Genomic DNA, 8,071 nt, shown 5'->3' with positions numbered 1-8,071 from the left:
GGGGGGGGGTCTTTCTAGTTCGCATGCATATATACACCATCTATAGGTCTCTCTCGCACACTATGTATGATACTCTAGCTAGTCCAAGCTAGATATCTTGGGTGCACTCATCGTACGCACACAAATTCCTTGGCTCTTTGCCCGTAACTCTCTCACGCACCACTATGTCGTCTCGGAGCTCTTCCCCCCCTCTCTTAAACTCTCCATCCACCTGGCTCACACATACACATGCATATCTCACTCGCACTCGATAGGCCCATCTAAAACTCTATCTCTCTCCCTCATTCTCTCTCCATCTCACACGCACACACACACAATCTCATGCCCAGCTAGCCAAGTATGACGGTCTCTCACTCAATTGTAGGCACACGCAGTCCCCCCGTATATGTATATGACTAGCTAATCTTAGTCTCCATCACAAACATGTGCATGGTCTATCTCGATTTCTATCGGGGCATCTTTCTATCACGCACGCACTCCCTCGATCTCGCACCCATATAGTCCCCTCACGATCTCGAGGGGATCTCTCTATCACAAACACACCCTCTCTCCCTCCCCATGCGTCCATGCCATCCATGTGTCCCTCTCGACCTTTTTTTCCTTGTTGGTCAGACCTCTATTGGACATGTGCTACAGGGGTGTCTCTCTCCGTTGCAAACAATCACACACTAGCTATCTTTGTGTATCTCCTCGCCTCGCTTTTCCATCTCGGAGATGCATGTGTGATATGTTCGCATAAGAAACAAAAAAAAACACTCTCTCTAATTTATCGTTTGTTGTCACTTCCTCTTTCACACACACATACTCTTTTTGCACACTTACTCATTCTCCTTCACACGCACTTGATCTGTCTCGACTGAGGCACTCTCCTCGGTCCATAGCATATAGATTTATTGAAAAGTCAAACATCACAAAGTTTGACCATGTACGTGGAGAAAAATAATTACATCTAGTATGGCAAACATATACCATTAGATTCACCATGAGATGTAGTTTTGTATGATGTATCTTATATAAATAACATTTGCGTAAACCTGATCAAAGTTTCCAAAGTTTGACTTCTAAAAAAATTACATGCACTGCATTATCGAGCGGATGGAATATCTCTTTCCCCCTCTCAGCTATCTGACGCACCACTCAGCCTTATCTGGGCTCCTCAATCTCTCTCAAACTTTATTGGTCAGTTTGGACCTGACCTTCATGCCTTGATGGCCGGTACTGCCTGGTGTGGACGTGAGATGTAAAATATTTATGCCTGGCCAGGCTTGTGTGGTGCTGAAGCGTTTGGTTCATGCCTGGGCCAGGCAAAGCATCAAAGTCCCATCAATCAATCCATGCATCAATTATTTAATGCTAATATCCATCCAAGTTGTTGTTAGCCTCGTGGCCGCACAAGCGTGCATGAAATCCAGCCACAACCCCAGGCCAGGCAAAAGATGCTCAGGATGCAAGCCAAACTGGCCTTATATCTCCCTGGTTCACACATACACATGTCTCACTCGCGCTATACATATAGACCCATCCAACACTCTCCGCCCTTGTTCTCTCTCCATGTGACACGCACCCCCCTAAGTACCATAATCCCTCACTCCATCATAGGCGCAAGCACTCCCCCCCTCCTAAGTATGACTATCTCTTACTAGCCATCAGGAACACACGTATTGTCTCCTTCCATCCATACGTCTATCTCAATATCTCTCGGGGCATCTTCTATCGCGCACACACCTTGTCACTCGATCTCCCACCCATGTAGTCCCATCACGATCTCCAGGGGATCTCTCTATGACAAACATACACTCTCTCCTCCCCATGTCTGCATTTTCTCCGTAACGTCTCTCTCGCCCTCTCTCCCTTGTTTGTCAGACCCCTCTTGGCCACGTGCTAGGGGTCTTGCTCTCTCGGTTCCAAACAACCACACACTATCTCCTCACCTTGCCTCCGTTGTTGAAGATGCATGTGTGATATGTTTGCATAAGACACACACGCTTTTTCTCTACTTTTATCGTGTGTTGTCCATGTCTCTTTCACACACGCACACACACTTTTTTCACTCTCTCTCTCTCTCTCTCTCTCTCTCTCTCTCTCTAGTTAGGGACTCTGTCACGTCCATAAGCATATGGATGTTTTGAAAAGTCAAACTTCAGAAAAGTTTGACCAGGTATATGTGGAGAAAAACATTTACATCTGGAACGATCATTAGATTCATCACAACATGTACTTACTTCATACTATCATTTATCTTTGGTATTGTAGATATAAGTAATTTCTTTATAAACTTGGTCAAAGTTTCAAAAGTTTGACTTAAAAGAATGTTGGAACTACATTATCGAACAGAGGGAGTAGCTCTTTCTCTCTCTCTGCTATCTCTCACGGGCCTCCCCTCTCACTCGAACTCTCTATACCGACGGATTATACACCCACTGTGTCAGCGTATAGCTCTGTATGTTGTTTAGTTGACCGGTAAACCAATCCAAATGCTGCCTTGTCAGCTCGTGTTCTGTATCTTCGTGTGCTGGCCCATGTGGCAGTGGGTGAAAATAAGTAAACTAGAGGCCCATCTGACACGCGGTGAAGTAAACAAAGTTGAAATCACTCGGGGTAGCACCCCGCACGCTAGTAAATTGAGGGCACATTGAGGACAAACTTCTTGCGCGCGAAGGACGCACTCGCGCACAATTCACCACTGCGCGGCGGCATGCACAAAAGGACGCACTCGCGCACACCCAGCACACAACACACACCAGCACATGTGTACATCGACGTCACTGCCGGTTGAGATGGACGGCGGGGCAGCCAACAAGAGGAGGCGGCTCGAGCCAAAACCGCATCCGGCGAGCCTGGACTTCATCGGCAGCCTCCCCGACGACATGCTGCTCGTCATCATCGGCCTCCTCCCCACCAAATATGTCGTGCGGACCGCCCAGCTCTCCCGGCGGTGGCGCCCCCTCTGGCGCTGCGTCCCCCTCAACCTCACTGTCGGTAGCTGCCTCTGCGACGGGGATTGCAAACGCATGGCCGCAGTCTCCAAGATCCTTTCATCGCACCCTGGGCCAGCCAGACGCCTTGACGTCCGCATGTTCAATACCAACTGCAAGGTCCAACCCAAGTTTGACGAGTGGTTCTTATCCCCCGCCCTAGATCATCTCGAGGAGCTCGGCTTTGAATCTGGACGATGTCGCTCTCTGCCGCCGTCCGCGCTCCGCCTCACACCAACGCTGCGCCGCGCCAGCTTCAGCTCCTGCTATCTTCCCCAGATTAATGCCGCGCCCACCCTTCTTCTCCCTCAACTCAAGCAGCTCGACCTCTTCGACGTTGTCATCTCGAAGAAGGCTATGGAGCACCTGCTCCGCCGCTGTACTACGCTCGAGTACCTTCGTCTTGAGCAGATCCACAGGTTCATTAGCCTTCACATCGCCTCGACGAATCTCCGATGGACTTATGTGTCTTGCTGGCCCCGCAACAAGACATCAATTGGGAAGAGATCACTCTAGCTGTTCCACGTTATGGTCATTGAGAATGCGCCTTTCCTTGAGAGATTGCTTGTATCGGATCTAGAAGGTCCAACAAAAATCAGGGTCATTGACGCGCCAAAATTGACAGTGTTTGTGTACTCGTCTGCCAAATTCTCCAAACTCTGTATTGGATCCGTAATTGTTCAGGTACATCACTCATCTTCTTCTCCGTCCTCTTGAAATTCACATTTTTAAATTTCTTCTTGATGTATTTACGACCGTCTTCCAGAAAATGATTCCCACAAGCTTGACCCAGTCCATGCGCACAGTGAAGATCTTAGCACTAAAATATATCGGCCCGAATCTGGATCAAGTTGTTGGATTCCTTACATGCTTTCCATGCACGGAGAAGCTACTCATCGAGGTGAAACTTCTTTCCTATAAGTAAATGGTAATCACAACGTATCTCATTTTTTTCGTAATTTTCCCAAATTACGATGACAAGTGTAGTGTTCAAAACTGCATCTACGCACTTCACCAAAAGAAATGTTTTTAGTATTTTTTCTCATGTGATCACCTACATCGTTTTTATGCTGTACTACTATAGTAGCCTAGGCTAGTCATAGTGGAAAGTAACTTAGACTACTCCAGTGACTCTATGGTTACCCTAAGAGCAAGTACTACCTCCGTCCTGGTTTACTCTTCCAATTTTGTAGTATCAAAATTTGACCATAGATTTAACTGACAAAATGTTAATGCATGTCACTAAGAACTATATCGTTGGATTCGTATTTGAACATAATTTCAAGTGGTGTAATTTTTAGTGACATGCATTGGCATTTTCTTAGGTAAATCTATGGTCAAAATTTTATACTAAATATGAGGTAGTATTCCCTCTGTCCCAAAATTCTTGTCTTACAATTGTTTAGATACGGATGTATCTAACACTAAAATGTAAATAGATACATCCGTATTTAGACAGATTTAAGACAAGAATTTTGGGACGGAGGGAGTACAAAAGTGGGCTATGTAGGCCAAAACATGTGCCAAATTCACTTGTGATGCATTTGGCATCGATGCCCCTCCATTGCTCACCTGGTGCCCCAATCTGGATCACCTACTTTGCTCCGGTGCCAAATTAACTCACGCAATGAAAAAACACTGCGTGGGAGAGAGAGAGGACTAAGGCAATAAAAAAACACTTGTTTGGGAGAGTGAGAGGCTTGTGTAGTTGGTTTGATTGATTTGTATATACATGTGGGTCTATGTGCACAGCGGTGCCAACTCTCTCACATCGCGAGAGCGGTGCCAAAATCTTTTGATTTGACATCGATGCGTATTATGTGGCATACTTTTGCGAAATATGGCATCGGCCACATAGTGGAAGGCAAAAAATGCCCAAGCTCTTCACGTGCTCCTAGTTAAATGAGAGGAAACACACACACACACACACATAGAGAGAGAGAGAGAGTGAAAAAATATCACTAGCCAGCCAACCCTATCGTATGAGCGAATGATATTGGTACCTCTTGATGACACGGCAATCTTATGCAACCAACTGCTCTAATATGTTCTCTTCTTTTGCAGATAAAAAAAGACCCGAAAGTGAAAAATGTGTTGCACTATAACAATCTCATAGAATGCCTTGATCTCCATCTTACAGAAACTGATTTGATCGACTACCGAGGCAGCACATCTGAGATTAAATTGGCCAGGTTCTTTGTTCTGGAGGCAAGTGTGCTCAAGGTAATGAGGTTTGGCGTTCTCTGGCGCAACAATGAATGGCGTGCTGATCACCGCAAGCGTCTAAGCCTAAATGACAAAGTCTCCGCAGAAGCTGAATTTGTTTTTGAAACATCAAGTGGCCAGAGACTCAAAAACTTATTTGCCCATTAGTGACTTGTCAGGGCGGTGGATTTTAGTTTGTACGATAATGCTGCATCCACCTAAAGTAACGAAAGTTCTTACGTAAACTTCCTAGTAATTCCCTCTTCGTAGGTGCAACATTACTCCTAACATTTGTAATATCAGTTCGAAACTTGTAATATTGTCGTGTCCTATTCCTGCGTTTTCAAAATCCTGCGAATCAAACAGGTCCTGAGTTGGTGATGATGTTGTGCCTCCCATCTTTCACCAATAGCCGTCGGATCTAGATCTGACGCATACAAACCAAGCTTCTCCATTTTTGCAAAAAGATGCCCGCACTTGTTCCCTATTTACAAACAACTCCTTGTCTCTCACAATCAGCCTTATCTCCTCCCCACCACATCTAGAAGGCCGTGGAAAAATCTGGCGCGATGGCCGCTGCCGGAGCCGTCCACCCCCAATCTTGGTGTTCCGTGCAATGCACGGGCATCTACGCACGGGAAATTATGTCAAACAGGGCTAGTTGTAAGTAGGCTAGCTCTACAGCCATGATGATAGTGACTGCAGACGGTGAGGCTAACTATGGTATGCCAAACACGGCGCCTATACTCAGGTGTCATCTCCGGCGCAGGGTCTTGTCACTTCACTGTGAGGAGCAGCACGTAATAATTTAACCAACGGGTAGTACAGTGCTAGTACTCCTACTACTACATTGGTAGTACTACTACTAGTACTAGTAGCACCACCGTTTGGATTTGGGAGTACTACCATGTCCATCTGAATTTTAGTATTTGACTAGCAATATCTAGTAATGCATGTCACAAGAAATGTACTACTCCCTCTGTAAATAAATACATGGTGTTTTATTCCTATCAGCGAGAGAACTTAATGTTTTTTTGCAAACTAGAGTACTAATAGGATTACATGCAATGAACTAAACACTGCATGTCATGTTTGGTAGTCTCAAGTCATTGAAAGCATGCACGGCCCACATCTATCATTGGTTGATATGTCACGAAATAAGAAACAAGGAGGGAGTTAATGCACCGTGCCTAAGTGTTTTGGGATTATTTGGTTTTCGTAAGGTGACTTACACAACATTTTTGTTTACATGCATTAACATTTTATTAGTTAAATCAAAGGTCAAAACTTGGCGCAAAATGCAAAGGGGACCAATAAACCAGTAAACATCAAACTTCTCTCGTTTGGCCCCAACTAGAGGTCCGGTGAGATGACTAACTATACTGCACCGGCCCGGAGGGGGACGCAGCTTCATTGACTTACGGCAACTGCCTTTGGGTGAATGACACATGGGCCCAGGGGGTGGCTGGCCCACCTATCTTACAGCCAAAGGCAGGTGCAGTAGAGGGCCGAGGAGTAGTACAAAATCCTACGCACCTACGCACGCTAACCAAGGGCAAGAGTGATCACTCGAATCGCAAGATCAGTTGACTAGAAGCTAAGCTAGACCCATGGAGGCTGTGCCAGATGGTCCACGACGCAGGCCTGCGGCCCAGCACCGAGGAACATCTCTAGGTAGTATTGCTTGAGGCCGTCAGGGCGAGGGGCCGCTTGGACGACAGCTTCGTCTCCTTGTTCGACGAGGTCCTCGTTGGTTTCCTCAACAAGTTCACCGTCGTCAAGAAGCTCGCGGACGACTTTGACGTAAGCCTCCAGCCGACGCGCCCAGGCTCTGCGATGCCCGCCACCCTCAACGACCACTATGGTGACAACCTCTTCGACGCACTGGTGGCCCTGCGACTGCCCGCCGTCGCACCGGAGAATGTCCAGCTCGAGGTCGTGCTCGCCGCGCAGCGCCTGGCGCAGCAAGACACCATCAACATAATCACCCACGTCTACGCGCAAATCATCCACAAGGACTACTACATGCAAGAGGAGGAAGATAGGACGCTAGCCTTCTTGGACCGCAGGGCAACCTTGGACGGCACTGTTCAGGAGCACGTTGAGCTCGCCGCCAACGCCGCTGCTCCTCACACGTCGGTTGGTGACCCGGCGCACTAGGGCGTGAGGATGTCATTGATGGATCCGTATGTATTCTTATCTTTCCGTCAAATCCATGTAGTAGTATATGATACTACAGTAATTATCTTACCTTTCGCATCAACTTCATAATTTTCGTACGTACTCCATGCATGAACGGCGCCAGAACCTAACTTCTCATTACTCTAGGCAAAATCGTTATTTTCAATCTATCGGTCGTGCCATGGAGCAGAACCAAATTTTACAAGTTACGAGTTCAAAAGGAAAAACCTGCCTTGTTCTCATCGCACCCCCACACGGTTGGTCCGGCACGCCGCTCAAGCAGGAATGCATGCGGTGTTGAATTCTCACTTACAAGTGGGACCGTAGTTGAGCAAACCGACTATCGGCAAACCGCCACCCCGCCCACCGCGCGATGGCTGAGAAAACAGGAGGGAGAAGAGATGGCTGTAGCATGGACTCCAAGAAATTTGGTGTCAGATGGGACTCGTGTGGGTGGCGTGTGTCGTACTGCTAGACGTGAATGCTAATTATGGCCCATGCCACCCCACTATATCGAGCCTATATCGAGGTACGTAGAACAAATTTCCTGCAGTCCATGCTCAGCCCTCCTCTATCTCTCTTCTCAGCCAGCCAGCGGACGCGCGGAGCCCATCGTCTGTTTGCTCACATGCGGTCCCACATGTTAGTGCAAATGCAAGCGAACCCACTGAACCTGCACATCTTTCACCTCGACGTGCTGGTGATGAAAA

Source organism: Triticum aestivum, chromosome 3B, assembly GCF_018294505.1.
Source record: "Triticum aestivum cultivar Chinese Spring chromosome 3B, IWGSC CS RefSeq v2.1, whole genome shotgun sequence".
NCBI classification, from domain to species: Eukaryota; Viridiplantae; Streptophyta; class Magnoliopsida; order Poales; family Poaceae; genus Triticum; species Triticum aestivum.
The sequence above is the reverse complement of the archived record's forward strand: the minus strand, read 5'-3'. Positions refer to the sequence as shown.